This window comes from Bidens hawaiensis, unplaced genomic scaffold (genome assembly GCF_021521415.1).
Source record: "Bidens hawaiensis isolate Kalapana, Puna unplaced genomic scaffold, B.hawaiensis_p1.1 tig00034037_1, whole genome shotgun sequence".
Lineage (NCBI taxonomy): Eukaryota > Viridiplantae > Streptophyta > Magnoliopsida > Asterales > Asteraceae > Bidens > Bidens hawaiensis.
In genome coordinates, this window is record NW_027495869.1 from 47654 (window position 1) to 65838 (window position 18185).

Consider the following 18185-nt stretch of genomic DNA (forward strand, 5'->3'; position numbering starts at 1 on the left):
GTTCATAACAAGTTTTATTTAATCTTTTAACAGTTAAAACACGATTAAGGATATAACAGGCTGTGGCAACAGATTCAGCCCAGAACACCACGGGAAGTTTAGCATCTGCCAGCATGGTTCTGGCTCCTTCGATTAGCGTTCTATTCTTCCTCTCAGCTACCCCATTTTTCTGCGGAGTATACGGGGCGCTGTACTGATGTTCTATCCCTTTTTGTAAGCAGAACATCTCCATCTGGTAGTTCTTGAATTCTGAACCATTATCACTCCTGATGTACTTAACCTTTCTCCCAACAATATTTTCAACCTTGGTAATCAAGTTAATTACCAACTGAATTGTCTCATCTTTTGCCTTCAGAAAGTATACCCAAGAGTATCGAGAGTAATCATCAGTTACAACCAAGCAGTATGACGTTCCACCTAGACTCTTTACATTCACGTGACCAAAGAGATCCATGTGAAGTAGGTCTAGGGTACTGACAATTGAGTTAACCTTCTTGGAGTGATGAGGTTTTTTGTGTTGCTTTCCCTTCTTGCACGACAAGTATTGATCTTCAAAGTTAAAATTCTTCAAGGGAACTCCAAGCACCAGCCCATTCTTGACAATGTAATTCATTTTGCGAAGATGTATATGTCCCATTCTTCGATGCCATAACTCTGACTCAGACTCAGTTGCCTTTGACATAAGACATGACTCTTCTGTTGTCATCTCAGTTGACCTCATATCCATTACATACGTGTTATTTTCTCTTGGAGCTCTTATCACCACCCAGGCCTCTGGTATCTTGAAACCAGGATAAAGAACGATTGCCTCATTTTTAGTAAAATGCACCGTGTATTCTTTGTCACAAATTTGAGACACGCTCAACAAGTTATGCTTCAACTCTTCCACAAAATTCACCTTCTCTAACTTCATTCTTCCATTAGTCACAGTTCCAATACCACTGATTCTACCTCCACTCTCTCCAGCGAAACTAACCCTTCTTCCTTGAACAGATTTCCAGTCACGTAACAATTTCTTGTTACCAGTCATGTGCCGGGAACAGCCACTGTCAACAACCCACATATTGTTTACAGCCCTGTTTGACTGTTCCTGCACAATTAAAGAAATAGATTAAAATCTGGGGACCCAAGACCTACTGGTCTTGATCGGCATCCAGTACTTTGGTTGCCCAAAGTCAGTTTGAGGAAGATTTCTGTAAGTTCTGAAAGGAAACCTTCTAGAGGATTGGCTATGAGGCCATCCAAACCTTAGTGAATTAACTGAATTATAATTGTTGGTTTGGTAGTTAACTGGGAAAAAATGAGACCGATTTCTTTGAAATCTTGGATTAGTCCAATGTCTGAAATTTGGTGTGTTCGCGTTCTTACCAGTATCATAATTAATATTCGTTTTATTTTCAGTTTTCGGAGGCCTCATACCTCTAAATTTTCTCTAGTTTAGAGGACAATCAGCAATAAGGTGTCCACTTGATTGCATCTGAAACAACTTCTGTTTTCAACTTCGTCTCAACAGTTGTTGCAGATGTCGAGGTTGCATTACTACCCGTTTGTCTAACATATGGTGGGACAGACGGATTAAGGGAAGAATTCTTTTTATCGGGCTTATATTCCTCCCCACGTTTTAGTAACACTACCTCTTCTTTTATCTCACCCAATTCGGATAACTTGTTCGAATTTGATGAGACAGAGCTAGGGACAAAGATCGCAACGTTAGAACTTGACTTGCTCGTCTCGCTCTTATTAACTTCAGGTTCTTTAGTAGAAATTTTGATTGGAACTGTCTGACTAATCTCAACATTCGCAGATTGCTGATTACTAGGATTATAAGTATAGTTATTGTTATACGGTGGTGGAACTTCAGAAAATCCAATTCCCCCTTTGTTAACCGGGGGACGTTGAACACTTATGATGTGATCTAGCATTGCTGATGAATTTCTAAATTGTTCAATTTTTCTGTTTAGTTCCACCACTTTTACCTGGTAATCAGCTATCTGTTTATCTTTTTCAGCAATTAGTTTGGTTTTTTCTTCTAACAATTCATAACTAAGATCAATTACTTGTATTTTTTAAGCTAGACTGGCTTTAAGACTTCTGATATCCTTTTCACTAGATTTTATTTTTACCGAGTAACTGTTTTCTCTAGTTTTAGTATAGTGATGATCTTCTTTTAAGGTTTTAAATTGTGTGTCCAAACTAACAAACTGATCAGTTATTGTTTTCAATTGTTCAGACAGATTTTCACATTGTATACAATGAAGTTCAGAACTTACCTCAGAGAGCTGATCGTTCACTTCTGTCATATATGCTTGATTTTCTCCCGTCTCCTTCTCACTTCCTCCGGTTTCGATGTTTACCAAATTAGCCTGTTCGAACACTTCCTCAACTTGTATATTCCAGTTGTATCCACCATTCTGTCTAGATACCATAGCCCTATTCTCACTACCTCCCCCATTCTGTTGTGCAGGCCTGTTCTGACTTCGTTCGACTCTCTCATTTGTACATTCCTTAGCAAAGTGACCATTTTGTTGATAGTTGTAACATCGAACCTTTGATTTATCAAACCGTGGTCTTTCTCCAACGAACTTTCTACCCGTTTTCTTCATGAATCTCTTTACCCTTCTTACTATCATAGCCATCTGCCACTGCAGGTCCATCTATTCCAAATCATCAACATCGATCTGATCATAATCTTCATCCAAAGTTGCAGGGTCGACTATTTTACCTTTGATGTAGTTCTCATTAGATTCAAGGATGCATAGAGAGCAAACTGCTGTTCAGCTGATTTAACACTCATGGGCATCTGTTAGTAGTTATAGCTTGGAACATTTGACGAGAAATTTCCAGTTGTGACTTGAGGTTTTGAAGGATTACTACCTCCAACTACGAAACATACGTCGCCATCCATGTTGAGAATCACATGACCATGGCGAGTTGATTCTCCCTTTGAGTAGTAGGTAGATGATTCTGATTTTGAACTTGAGCTTGGAGTTACTTTCGCACCATACATTCCCGGATCCTGAACCTGATCAGTTGGTGTCTCCTTCCGAACCATGTTAAGTTCAAAATTTCGTAACTTATTGACCACTGTTTCCAAGTCAATCTTGGTAAAGTCTTTATCTTCTCTCATCAGAACAGTGTACATTTCCCATTTCAGTGGAAGAGCATCAAGGAGTTTCTCTACCATCTCTTCTTCCTTGTATTCAATGGAGTAATTACTAAGTTTGGTCATCAAGTGATAATATCTTGTGATGATATCGTCAAGTGATTCATTTTTCAAATACTTGAATACAGAGAATTGGGTTTTTAGCAGCTTTGTCTTGGAAGCACGTATCCCCACATTACCTTCATATCGATTTTCTAGTGCTTCCCATAGCTCTCTAGCAGTTTTGTACTTCTTGAAGGTATGAAGAATCTCTTGTGGAAGAGCCATTGTTATTGCTGCATGAGCTTTACTCTCTGCCTCACACATTTTCTTTTCCTCCTCTTCCATCTTACTGTACTTCTTAATTTGTTCACGACCTTCAAACAAGGATGTTGGTGGAATGTATCCATCTTGAATGCAAACCCACATCTTAGCATCTTGATACTTCACATACTGTTCAAACCGATCTTTCCATGCAACGAAATCGGTACCCTTAAGCATTTTTGGTGCTTTAGTTGCTGAACCGGCTTCAACCTCCATTTTTACCAGTTCTGTAATGTTTATTGAAGTCATAGTTGAAAGAAACACGACTCGAAATACAAAGAAATTATTTATTTTCTATTTATTTATTTTTTTTAAACAGTGTTCAGATAGCGAAGTTATTATAACTTCGCCTGTGCTTAACTTCGCTTGTGCTCATCTTCGCTTCCTTAACTTCGCTTGTGCTTATCTTCACTTGTTCTTAACTTCGCCTTTCACTATAACTTCGCTTAAACCTTATAAGTTCGCTTAAACCCTACGAAAGATGACGGCAACTTCGCCTGATGAACACCAGTTTTTGCAGGTTTTAATTGGACATATTGCGAGGTATGCGAAGGTGTATTGGGTTATATTTGATGGTGGGAGATGGGCAAGACACAAAAACTAGGTATTTCAACGTAGACTCGTTCCGCGAATAGTCGAACGGAACGATCTTAGCACCCGTGTGATAATCCCGAACCACACAATCACGAGCAAATGCTCTGATACCAATTGTAGGTTCCCAGCCGGATCTACACAGGAGTATCTCGTAACACGAGGGTGCGGAATCCCCACGTAATACGATACGAGCGTAAGATAGATAATACGTTGAACCGATAAACAAACACACGTCACAATACTAATAAACACGATTGTATTGCAACACTTCAACACGTGATATCTATAATCACCAATACACGTTCGGAAAAAACTTAACCAAAATAAGCCGAAGTGAGGTTTAAATAAACCTCGACAACTTCGCCTAACATACTAGGCGAAGTTGTCATAACTTCGCTTATCTCCAAGTTCGCCTACATCCCAGGCGAACTTGTGTAAAACAATATTCAAAAACCAAAACAAACAATCTAACACGATTACAGACACATACAAAACACGAGATACTGAACTACCGACATTATGCACCAACACCAACCATGCTGGTGTCTAACTTGTGTTATGATTCAGAAAAAAAAATTAAATTCGGTATAGATAATAACCAAAAACCCTAAGAACCCTAACAACATCAATCGGTTAATTCGATTGATATTAGTTCAAATTTTGTTAGGGCTAATGACCATGGCATCAAGACGAAACACACCATACAATCAATTACCTTAAAAGCCATTTCTATGATGGTTAATTGGGATAAAATAAAGTCGGCCAAACGCGATCCAAGAATCGATATGAACATGCTAAGTTAATATAATTAAGCTTAGGGGTTATGTTGGCGATGGACTGAGGGTGGTATATGCTAGTTTAATCGAGTTATTATAAACGATAGCTTGTGTAATACGTCCAATATATTGTCGGTTGATTCCTAAATGGTAAAACAGATCAACGAGATTGAGTTATCTTAATTAACTTGTCGGTTTGGCTGTTTTTAGAAGGTATAATGCAACCATTGACCCAATCTCTATAAAAATTACGAAAATTAAGGTCCAAGACATCCCAATTATAATCGGGGTTTTGAGAAAACGGTTTGGGTTAACGGGTCGTGCTTTGAATAAACGGGTTAAGAGGATAATAATAATAATAATTGTAATCCTACCCTTGAAGATTGAAGATGAGTACAAAAAGATGTTATAGTTTTAGTTTGGTTAAATTTTTCCAATATATTTAAGTTAAAATTATATAATATATAATTAACTAAGTAATAATATGTGACACTCCGTAAATTAAGTTGTTTTCCGTACAAACATTAAACATGATTTCTTTACGTTAAATCCCTTAGATTAAACCTTGTCAAGTTTATTCATAATGAGTCTAGCATAAGCCCACATATGCACGATACATTGAATATAAGTAACATTTTTTTTATTAAATTACTCGAATTTTCGGATTTGTCCGACGGATACGAGCGTTGGTGATACTTTTAAAGGACTCGAATATATATATATATATATTAATGTTGAATAAAGAAACGATTCTTTGAGTGTTTATTATTGTTATAATCGAACCCACTTCGTGAAACACTACGGGTATATGATCATACAAGTATTTATTAATTTTTTGTTAGAGATCCTACAATGTTTTGTATTAACCGATTTGCAAGCATACATACATCTAAACTTGATATGAAGCCAAAAACACATGTTATATATGTACTACTCATCAAAAGATATTAGAAAGAAATAAATAAATCAACAATATGTTGAAAAGTCAATCATGAGAGCATGTACGTGAGATTGACCCAAAACTAGCAAGGAGACAAAATATTACCAACTCAAAATCATCATCTATCTTACTCTCTGGATTTCAACCTGACAAGGAGTATTTCCCATATTATATATTTCAAAATTTACCACTATACTCAACCGACCTAGTTACAAATAGTTATAACTGAACTAGAATTATTAACTGTTGAAGTCTATATTCATTGTTCTATATATATGAAGACGTATTCTATATGAACAAAAGAACATACAAAATATCCTAATCAATTTAAATAGAAGTCAGAGAGATCTTCATTCTATATCATCTCTATTATGAGGCATCACCATCCTTCTTGATCTTTATACTCAACCAATCCTATAATCTTGATCACAACAACTTTCATAAATCACTCTATGTTTCCTTCTCTTTGATATGACGTAACCAAACCATCCACCTAATTTCATTTTCTTTCAACCATACTCACACTCCAACTATTTGATTTAATTATTTGTAGAGCCATGCTTCCATGCTTCTTATAAACACCACCACTTCAATAAATAAGCCACACAACAAACTTACAAACTTTATACATGTTTAACAAACCGGCCACCAAGCTAGGACACCACCCCTCTTGCACGGCAAGTCGGAAACAACCACCACTATAATACATCATCGACCACCACCCTCTCTATCCTTTTGGTGTTTCAGCCCCTAACCTCCACTTTTATCGCCTCCCTCTATCCTCGAGGGCAACCGTAACACGCCACCGCAACATCACCGTAACACCAGCGCATTACACCACTGTCAACCCGTCACCACCAACAGTGGCATCCACCTCATCGCGCTACTACACCACCGCCCTGGAACCACCATCATCAATCGCTAGCTTTTCTCTCTACAATATCTCTCTACACTCTCACCTATTAGATCAAGATGGTGTAGGAGACCCTTCCCGAGCGGAAGATAAACGAGCTTTACATAGAGACACAAGCTCAAGACTCTTTAATCTCTCTCTCGTTAAGGGTTTAATCTAAAAACTATGTGAGCTAAACCTCTTGCGCCTATCTATATATTTAGTGTGTTTATGCTAGCTTAAGCACCCAACGATTAAAATACACGATAATGTGTTAATGATGCTAAAACATAAGCTTAACTTAATAAATATGAGTTTTAGTTAAGATTTGAAAGGGTTATAAATTACGAGTTAAAAACATGTGAAAGGTGATTATATATAAGAATATTGTAAAAGATGATGTTTACATACTTGTTGAAAAGGTTTTCTTCATATTAGTGATGAGTATAAAAGATGAACCTAAATGGTAATTATAAAACTTCAAAAATAACACATGAAGATGGATTTTCGTTCAAAATATATATCCAAGATAGTTTATTTGAAAGATGGAAAAATAAACTTATAGAAGTATTTAGTTTTAGATATATAAAGTTAAACGTGTACACAGTTCTCTTGGTTTATAACACGATTTTTGAGAAACATATATATGTCGTGAATTTTAGTAAAATATAAACAATTGGGAAAATATATAAAGTTAAGTATAAAAAAAACGTGGCTTTTTGGACATATAAATAGAAGCTTATGTTTTTAAAATAAAAGAATTGTTTTTTTTATAGAAATAAAGATATTTGAGGGTTAAATGTGCTACCATAATTTCAAGTAAACAAAAAAATATTTATATAATTCTTCATGTTCAAAACAAGCTACATAAGTATATAAAGCTTACATGTGATTCCTGAATAAAACTAAGTTTTATGTTTTAAAACGATAAATAATAAATGTTATTTGCAACAACGGCAGTTTGTCTCAAAACGTTGATTTTTTTACATTAATATGTATATATATATATATATATATTGAAAAATATTTGAAAACATATATTAGACGAAAAGAAAATAATAACTTGTACGTCTTAAATGACTGAAACGGTATATAAAGTTGGTTCGAAGATTGAAAATGTAAATAAATTACGTTTCACTACCAACATTAATTGTAACTTAATAAATTATTAACTAGAAATAAATATAATTTTTATATTTATTTACTACTCGAACAAACGAATTGGTTATATATAAATGAAACCGACACTAATAAGAGTTATGTTCCTAATATTTATACAAGTATATAAATAATTTATATAAAAACCTATCACCAACGGATATTCCAAAAACTAGCGTATGAAAAGTTACTTACGAAATAAGTGAAGCATTCGGTTGGTGAAAACAACCGACACAAACAAACGAAACGTACGGTTGGAGAAAGCAGCCGACACAAACAAACGAAACGGCCGGTTGGTGAAAGCAACCGGCACAAACGAATTAACAAGACTACTAGTTGGGTGAAAGCGACTAGCATAACCGAATTGTGAGTCGATAACGAACTAACTGACCTTACGCGTTTAGGACGTGTGAAGGCAGCAGAACTGGGTCTAAATTGCAATTGCCAGCAAACAACTACTGAACTCACGAGGTGAGTTTCACTACCCCCCATTTTACTGTTTTATTGTTTTATTAATCCGCGGGTGGAAAACATACACAACTGCTTTTATATGCGATAATTAGAAACAAAACATAAAATCCTTATGTGAACATGAGTTGAACTATGTAGTGCTATAAGTCCCATGCTTGCATACTATAACCATTAGCTAACGGAGTTAGCCACATGAATACACGAATAGTTGTATTGACGTTGACATTTCCCCCTACTGTTAGGTTAGTCGCGCTAATCTCCGATATTGCATCGAAACAGGGTGCGTATATTCCATCTTTGAGACTTGAACAGGGCAAAAGGATATAAGTCATGGTTTGGTTATAGGCTCAGGGTCGTCATATTAATTCGTAGATTTAGCTAGTCTACGGAGGATCATCGTATTTGTTTCAATAAGTTATCGTATGCTTGTTTGCGAACTGATTCAACGATTTATGAAAACATGATTTCATAACAAGTCTTAAAACCTGTGAACTCACCAACCATTGTGTTGACTTTTTAAACGTATGTCATTCAGGGAATTAACAACGCTCATAAGGAATCAAGAAGACGGGACCTCAATGCATAATTAGGATACCATTTTGGAGGATTTTGCTTGTATAACCCTATCCATGTTTAGGGTCATATACGAGAAATCTCCTAATTGTTTTCAACAATTTTTGGTTGAAAATAAGTTATCATTTGTAAACGCTTTTTAATACTATTGGTATCCTAATACATGAATGTTGGCGATAATCATATGCTTACGGTATACATGACGTCACACACCTGCGCTTCTGCCTTGGCAGGGTGTGACATAATATAATAATAATTAATTTTCTCGATAAAGGTGGTAAAATTTCCGAACAACGAAATGGGTCGGGTCTTAATAAAAATATAAATTTTGAAAAGTTCGAGTTGTTACAATAACTGATATGGTCTAAAATATACTTATTATTAAATAAATAATCCTGCACTTTTAATTACTTTGAGCTAAGTTTTTATTGAATATTATTTTTATTTGGCTCATATTTGAATTTTAAGGCTTCTAGAGACTAACGAGTGATTAATATTAATAATAACTGAATATTCGATGGTTACATAACAAAGCATATTTGCTAATTTGTATTTAACTGTTATATGATTTTTTTTAGTTCACGTGTAAAGAAAATAATAATAATTTTAAGAATAATTTGAAGTTAAATAATTTATAATATTAACTTGGTGTATCTCATATTTTCAGTTAAAGAAACGAAGTACATGGCTTGTGAGAAAATAAATTAAATCAAATAGGCTTAAGCCTCTTGGGCCTAAGCATCACAGTTAATAGTTCATATCAGATTTGAAGACCAAATTGACATATGTGTCGGTTACAAAAGCTTGGACATGAAGAAAAAAGAAGATATATATAAATAATAATAAAACAAGACATGGAGAAGAGAGGGTTTTGACCCTAGTGGGAGGGGGGCGCCTCCTTGTACTGCTACTGTTAGGCTGAGGGGTGTGGGGCTCTAATGAGGGCTTTAGTGGGGGCTCCAGCCAATAATATTATGACGTGTGGCAGAGAGAGAAACTGGATAAGGGGGTGTAGGAGCCCCCGTTGGAGCCCCTGGCCCTGGTGTGGAGGGGCTCCAGCAGGGGCTCCAGCGAATTTTTTTTTATTTTTTTATAAATATATTCAAACAACGTATTATTAAAAAAACTCATAAATTATTAAAAAAACACACATTAATAAAAAAAACACATTAATATCTAAAAATAAAATAAAAATAAACATTATTCTTATTCTTCGGCTTGGTCTTCTTCGATCAACCTCTTTCGGATACGTTCCTTTTGCTTTTCCATTAGCATTTGATCGACCGGATTTAGGTTACTGAAGTCTCTAGTAAGGAAGTCCAAATCTCTCATTTGACTTTTTTCCTTTTTGTCATTAGAGACCACCTCCATGGTTTTGTTGAATTTATTGAGGGATTCAATAAGATTGGCGATGTTTACGGCTTCCCCCTCAGCCGGTTTTTTCCCCTTGGCGTCCCTTCCCAATGGCCGCCTCCTCGGCGGTGAAGACGTTTCCTCCTCCGCAATGTTTAGGTCGAATCCAACGCGGCAATCCGACCCGATTGAAGTGCTATACGCTCCTGACGAACTAGTTTTAGTCCGTTCGGCCGTACTTCCGCATCAACGTCCGGCGCCACCAGCTCAACCCACTTGGAACACCTTTTCAACCTCTCCCACAACTTTAAATCGTCCCACGTCTTCACCGTCCCATACCTCCGCAAACACTCTTGCTTCCACTCTTCGACCGTGAAATTGTAAACCGCCAAATCATCACTGCCACTTGGTCTCATACGACCGCTGTTCCTGTTGAAAAGATTAGTAAACAAGCCGATAAATTTTCTGATTTCGGACCACCGACCCGAAATCATATTGGCGTTCCGCTCTGTACTCCCAACGAGCGTATAGAACGTCTCCCTAACCTTTGTCCAAAAAATCTTGCTCTTTTGGTAGTCGGCTGCAAAATGAATAAATAAATTAGATTTCCATTTAACTTTTTTATTAAAAATCATTTTTAAAAACGTTAAAACAATTACCGCAACGCCGATCCTCAGAAATGACTATCCAAGCCCGACACAAGGCTTCCTTCTCATCCGATGACCACGGAGTGGTTTTCCGTTTCGTCCTCGGAGTCGAAGCCGGTCCCGACCCGTCCGTTGCAACTTGTTTTTTCCGTTGGACGCGTCTTCTTGGTCCCGTAGCTTCACCGTGTGATTCTTGTGTCTCCGGAACAACAAAGTTAGGAGACGGTTGTATGTTGGATGGTTGAAAGCCGGATGATTCTTGCGGCCCCGAATAAAACATCGGTTGGTGCGGTGACGACCATAAATCGTCGTCAATATAATCTGAATCTAGGTTTGGGTACCAATTTCCAGCCATTTTTTTAAAAAAAAGTTGGGAAGATGGGTTGATTTTGGGTTTTATTTTGAAGTTGTGGTGATTGATATGGGTGAAATGGGGTATTTTATAGATGAAAAAAAGGTTTTTTTTTAATTAAATAAGAGCCAACGGCTCTTTTAAACACCACCAACGGGTCTTTGCACACTCCCCTATGCCACTTTATGCCCTCCTCTGCCGCTAACCCCATCACGCCTGCTTGGATTTTCGTGCTCGTGCCCCGTTCGCACCCTGGATAGCGCCTGGTGGTGTGGTGGTCGCGCCTGGGGGCGCGAGCAGAGGGGCTCTAGCGCCCCCGTTGAAGCCCCACACCCCTCAGCCTTACGAGTTTTCTTTTGGTCAAGGAAGTCAAAAAGAGAGAAGAATATATATTATAATTTTGTGGTGTACTGTGCTTGATTGAGAGAGTGAACGTGAAAGAAAGAATCAAGAAAGGATATTATTATTATTATTATTTGTGAGGTGGAGAGAAGTCTACTGTCCTATGCAAAGTTTGTGAAGACAAGAAAAGAAAACAGGTCAATATTATTTTTATAATATGATAAACTTTAATAACATATATATTATTTTTGTTTCATACTTTGTTATGATTGGCTAAATTATTACACTGCCTGGGTTTGGATGAATACTGTTTAGACTCGTTTTATTTTTGGTTTTGGATTTATTATTAATTGGTTGATGCTTTGGTAAAGTTTTTGTTTTATTTGGTTGTGATGCATATGCGTATTTTGTTTTAATTTATTATCAATTTATTGTCCATATGCGTTTTTTTGAATGTCTTTCATGTATGGATGCGTATTAGGTTGCTTACTGTGTGTAACTAGTTTATGGTATATAGTTAACGTATTCCATAGGAGCGGTAATTGAGAGTTTAAAGATAGCTTATATTCTGTCACTTGAGAGACCGGGAGGTAATTACGTGTCGTCTGTTTCGGTCTTTTGCGGGTTTGGGTAGTGATTGCACGGGAGTGAGTTACCCTAGATTCCTTTAGATTCTTACAGATCCGAATTATAACCATATTTAATAAAAATAACCCTTCATGCCTTAGGGTGTTTTGTGATTAGAGAGACCGGGAGATGATTTAATCTTTGGGCACCTTAGCATATTTAGGTAAGGTGAGACCGGGAGGTGATCCGAACCATTAAACCGTTGAGCTTTACATGATATTTTGGGTTCTTAGGTATTGTTGGTGAGACCGGGAGGTGATCTAGCTTACTTTAGTTATTACTTAAATTTCATATTTTTATAATACTGTACCAATCATAAATCCAATTCCGAAAGTTTACGAGTTGACTAGTGGGATTCCTTGCCTAGGTAGTTATTTCCCCTATTTGAGTTCTAGTTCTATTTGTCTGTGTCTAGTTTAGAGTAAGTATTATTTATTTTATATTATTTAATATTTAATAATAATAATAAAACACAAAAATCAATTTATTTAAGTTATTAGTCAGAGTCTAGTTTAGGTGTCGCTAGTGTCCTTTGGGTTCGATATCCGGACTTCATTAGGCTTTACTACAGTTGATAGGTACACTTGCCTGTCTAGTGGTCTAGCATTAGGATAGTCTAGATTTATAAATTTAAAACTAGAGTGTCTAAGTTAGGTTACTTTTTTTTATAGACCGTTTCGCACATCAATAACCCTACAATTTTATTAGTATTTATAATTATAACTTACAATCCCTTCCCAAAGATCTCGCTACAATACTTTAGCATGTGAGCAGAAGATGCATCATTTTGATTCTTCACATCCTCAAGAATATTACCATATCACTTATAACGTTCAACCCTTAGTTTAGAAAAAAATATGAGACCTATTTACAATCCCAAAACTTGTATTTTATGAACGTCTCATAAGTTGTATATTACACATACATAACTTCATCATTCATTTAATTAAGGAGGAACGTAACTCTTTTATTTCTGGTCTTCAAGGCTTCACCATTAACCTATATGGACTTTAAACATAAGTCTTAATCCAAATTATTTTGGAGAATACATTAGTCACGAACAAGATGAATGCTACTCGTCTATAATCACTATTATGTTGAGAAAAATTTAATTGGATTGACACTCAACTTCTTGGAATTAACATTTGTATAAACTGATTTGTACATATTTAACTATTAATGCTATAATCACATAATAATGCTTAAAAATGAATAAAATTGTTAATTACTATTATGATTTAATATAATAATGAACCACACTTTCATACACCATACGGCACATGAAATAACAACAAAAAGGACAAACAAATAATAATGATAATATATAGCATGTTTAATGCATCTAACAAAGATTTAGTTTGATACAATATTTGGGACGGAAACAAGAACAAAAACAATTATATATGTCTACATGATAAAGACTTGCTTTTAAATAAAGTATATATTAATCATTGACTTAGATGTTTGTTCAAAAAATAGATGTTGTTACTAAACTGAAGTTTATAATGATCCTGGTGTAATTTTGTTTTATTTATAGCTCGTTTTATATTCGTCATATACTTGTAATCTACTTTTGATGCTAATTCTCAGTGTGAGCTTAACAAAGCGATACATTAAAAACATCTAACTTCGTAAAGATCTTAGAAACATATTTTTTTTTATCAATCAACATAAACATGTTTCTAATCTTTAATTAGTAAGGATTAGGCTAATTATAATTATAGATACTACTAAAATTGTAGGGTAATAACTTATAACCAACTCGGTTTTTCTTTTTAGGTTTTGAAATATTACGGATTTAATTTTTGGATTCTCTTTTTCATTTGTTATAGCGTGTGTACCGATACCGAAAGAATTCTCGCCAACGATAACGCCAGATAATGATAATGATGAAATGAAACAAGTCTCGAATATATAAACATCCAAAAACTTATTACTAAGTAGTGACATAAACAACACAAGAAATATGAAACAATAAGATAAAACACAATGAAACAAAAACAAAAACAAAAAAAGAGCTTAAACCTGAGTTGTGCCTTGATTAAAGTTGGGATCTTCACACCTATACCTTCCATCAGGCCCAATTCCTAACCCTCTTGGATCTGCAAACACATTCTCCAACAGCTGGCTTCTTAAAGGTACATATCGTCTACAAACTTCGCAGCATCATTAACCACCCCGTCTATCTTCTTCTCAATCGCCTTCAATTTTGCTTCACTCGCTAGTTTGTTTTCAATCAAGTATTTCTTAAAATGTGTTACCGAGTCACGGGCAGCATAACGGGCTTTCTCGTATGGGACATGATACTCACATGGCTCAGCCACAAAGTATCCTCTAAATCTATAAGTCTCACATTTAACCAATGTTGGACCTTAACCTCGTCTAGCATGCATAATAGCCTCCTTTGCTACCTCCTCACCTTTAACACATCCATCCCGTCCACGTGGACACTTGGGATCCCAAAAGCCTAGCCCTTTTTCCGTATTTCTTGAACAGAAGATGAGACATCGCAAGAGACCATAGATTATTCTCAACAACAAATACCATAGGAAATTTCCATAGAGCATCCATGTTCAAGCACTCATAGAATTGGCCGTTTTTGTCGTCTCATTTCCAAAGAATGCCAAGGTGACATAATCACAATTCGCTTCTTTCAGTACTTCCCTTTTGTACTTATAACTGAATGATACACTTGTGGCAATAGGTATTCCTTCCGCTATCAAATAAAAACTGTGAACAACATTATGTTCAATAGAGAACATATGCATGGACCTTCCCTGCCCGCGGCAACATCATGTTGTCATTCTAAAGATCTCGCTCATCAACTCATGCAACCAAGGGTGGTCATTGTGGGATATAGCTTATGAATAAGTTAACAAATAAGTGTCCTCCTAAATTATAAAGGGAGTTTAATTCCTTCCTAGTCCATCTTATACAAATCAGTGGCATTGATATGAGGCTAAGCATACTATGGTTAATGATTTGTTAAAATCACGACAACCTTAATGCTTTTATTGATTTGTGTGAATCACTTATGTGAGAGAGAAATGGGGTCACTTCGAATGGAATTTGAGGAGTTGACCAAGTTAAAGAGAGTCTTCTGTGAACGTGTATTGTCGCTTATGCAAACGGCCATTAGTTAAAAGACATCAAGTTTTACTAACATCTTGTAAGCTAAGTATGATTCACAAGGGAAGGTTCAAAGGGTAACATCTACCTATCCTATGCAAGAAATCATTGTTGAAATCGCATGATGATGGTTGAATGTAATGATCGATATCCATTCATGTGGGGGTTGTTGGAATTTTGGACAAAAATATTTATATATAACTGCATGATATAACAGTTAAATATTTTGTTTAGGCTCTATGTTGAGAGAGTTTCGCAATGAACCAACCATGTCCAAAATGGAGCTAAGATGAATGAGACATTGATGCTCAAAGTTGAGTGCTTAAGAGTATTAAAGTTGTCATTTTTCATTGTGTACGGAAGCTGGAAAGAAAGTAGTTGAAGAGTAAAAGTATTAAAAGAAAATAATGACATTGATGATGTCCAATGCCATTTATTTTTGTTTTAATTTTGGTGACTCTTAAGCTATCTTCAATGTTGGTAACTCTTCCTTCTATCCACTATATAAACCAATGTGAGTTGGGAAAAAAACAAGTGGAAAACCAACAATCTTGAGATACTTTGTATGCTCTCAACAACACTAAACATATTATCATTTCACTAATCTTAAAGGTTCTTTTTCCAGGCTTGGTGGTCTACTCCGACAGTTTAACTGCTTTTAGTCGTTGTAACCTGGGAGAAAGACATGTTCTCAGTGGAAACGCGAAATATGTTTTAAGGGAACCGTGTCAAACACGGGTTTCAACTTTCTACTTCTTCCCTTTCTACATATTTGTTTATTTTAGTTCAAAGGATTCTTATAAGAAGGCACGGCGAACTCATTGAAGACTACACAAAAGAGTGTTCAAGATTACGATATTCAAACACTTGTCAAAAACAACGGTTTGAATCAATGTGTATACATATGTTGAATTTCATGTTATTTTCGTTTGGATATGTATATTGTACATGTCCTACAATTTCTCAACGGTGTAAAGTGAGTATATTTATTGATTTTGTTAATTTATTTTTTAATAAAACTGTGACCCATTTCTTACGTAATATAAGTAAGAAAAGCCATGTTTTAAAGATCATATACAATAACACAACATTTAAAATAATTATAGAGTTATGTAAAAACAAAATAAGTGATGAGTTCATCAATATCCATCGTGGGTATCAAGTTAATTAGTGGTGACCTTACGTATTGTATGTGTTCTTGTCAAAGTTTTGTCTCTATGTATTAAACCTATTCTAGCATACAACAAACCATCTTTTAACTCAATTTTCTTGTAATTTTCATTCTTGCTTGTTACTTGATGTCAATTTTTAATGGTGAATCCAACATCATTTGAGATGATGACATGGAATTGTTTTAATGGTAAAGGATATTGTTTCATACAATGGATTGGTTATAAACATTGTTTTCAGATGTCTAAATTATTCAATTCATTAATGTTAGGGCATAGAATTTATGCTGAGGATCTATTATCCTTAAGCAACTTATGGATCAATTATCCTTGAGATATGTTCCAGGTTGCAAAGGATCAAGGATCCTCGGTAATATATGTTTACTAATAATTGTGTTTGAGTGATGTTGTGTTTGATAGGTATAACGGCTCTATGACCAAGTCCACCTCATATTTCGCTACTGGAGACTCCCAGCACGTGGTCAAAAGACGTTGAAGGAGTTAGTGGAAGAGTGGAGAATTTGTAGGAGTAGTTGTTACTTGTTATTTTTATTTATATCGAGATTATGATCAACTAGGGTTTCACTTGTTATCTCACGTTCATAAACATCACTGAGAATTCTCTGTAAACAGTACACACACACTAGCTTTATTTTAATCGTCGATCATAAACTCCACCCTTGTAACTTGATTTTTACATTAATAAAGTGGTGATAGACGATTTGTCATCACCCGGGGTTTTTGTGCCAGTGATCAGAACCAGATCAAGGGCTTTTCCTCGCAACAACTCCTTGTGTTTGTGTTTGCAATCGATTCATTACCATATTTGTTAACTTAGCACTAAACCTCACTAAACGAATTTGGTTACATTATCCTAAGTAGATTTTTGACCAAAACAATTTCGCTCCCACCATGGGGCAATTGGTGCTACAATCCAGAAAATACCTTATCAATATTCAACCTTTCATACCCATATCACCATCAATGGCCTCTCAACAATCTTCTACTTCATCAACCATGCCTTCCTCAGTTTCACTCCCACCGAGATCCTCACTATCAATGCCTCCTCCAATTGTGGGAGCACCAAGGGCTACTACTGCTGGAAACAAGACGCAAGTACCAGTCTTCCAGAGCTCGAAAACCACTGCTGCCACTTCGGTGGTTAATTCTAACAATGATGTTTCTGCTATGTTTTCACAGGTTAAAGCATACATGGAGTAGCAAAACAAGACTAACAAGAGGATATTTCGGGAGATAGAAGACCTCAAGAGAACTAAGAGGCCAGCAGAAGATCAGACTCCATTAATGCCTAGGATGCTGGATTTTACCACTCCGGGATCGTTGGCTCAACATACTTAAGGATCATCTATCCTTCAACCGGGACCCATGAGTCAGAAGACTCAAGGATCCTCGATCTTTTAGCAAGGATTCTCGATCTTTCAGCAAGGATCCTCGATCTTCCAGCAAGGATCATCCATCCTTAATCCGGGGTCCATGGTTCAGTCGGTTCAAGGATCATCGACCTTTCAACAAGGATCATCCATCCTTAATCCAGGGTCGATGGGTCAGCAGGTTCAAGGATCCTCCACCTTTCAGCAAGGATCATCCATCCTTAATCCAGGGTCGATGGGTCAGTAGGTTCAAGGATCCTCGATCTTCCAGAGAGGATCATCAATCCTTCAACCAGGATCCTCTG

General features: G+C 36.1%; 1 pseudogene; it reads right to left on the reverse strand.

Moving 5' to 3' along the window:
- Nucleotides 1–14200: 14200 nt before the first annotated feature.
- LOC143585682 (pyruvate dehydrogenase E1 component subunit alpha-3, chloroplastic pseudogene) lies at nucleotides 14201–15655 on the reverse strand (annotated as a pseudogene).
- Between the last annotated feature and the right edge of the window lie 2530 nt (nucleotides 15656–18185).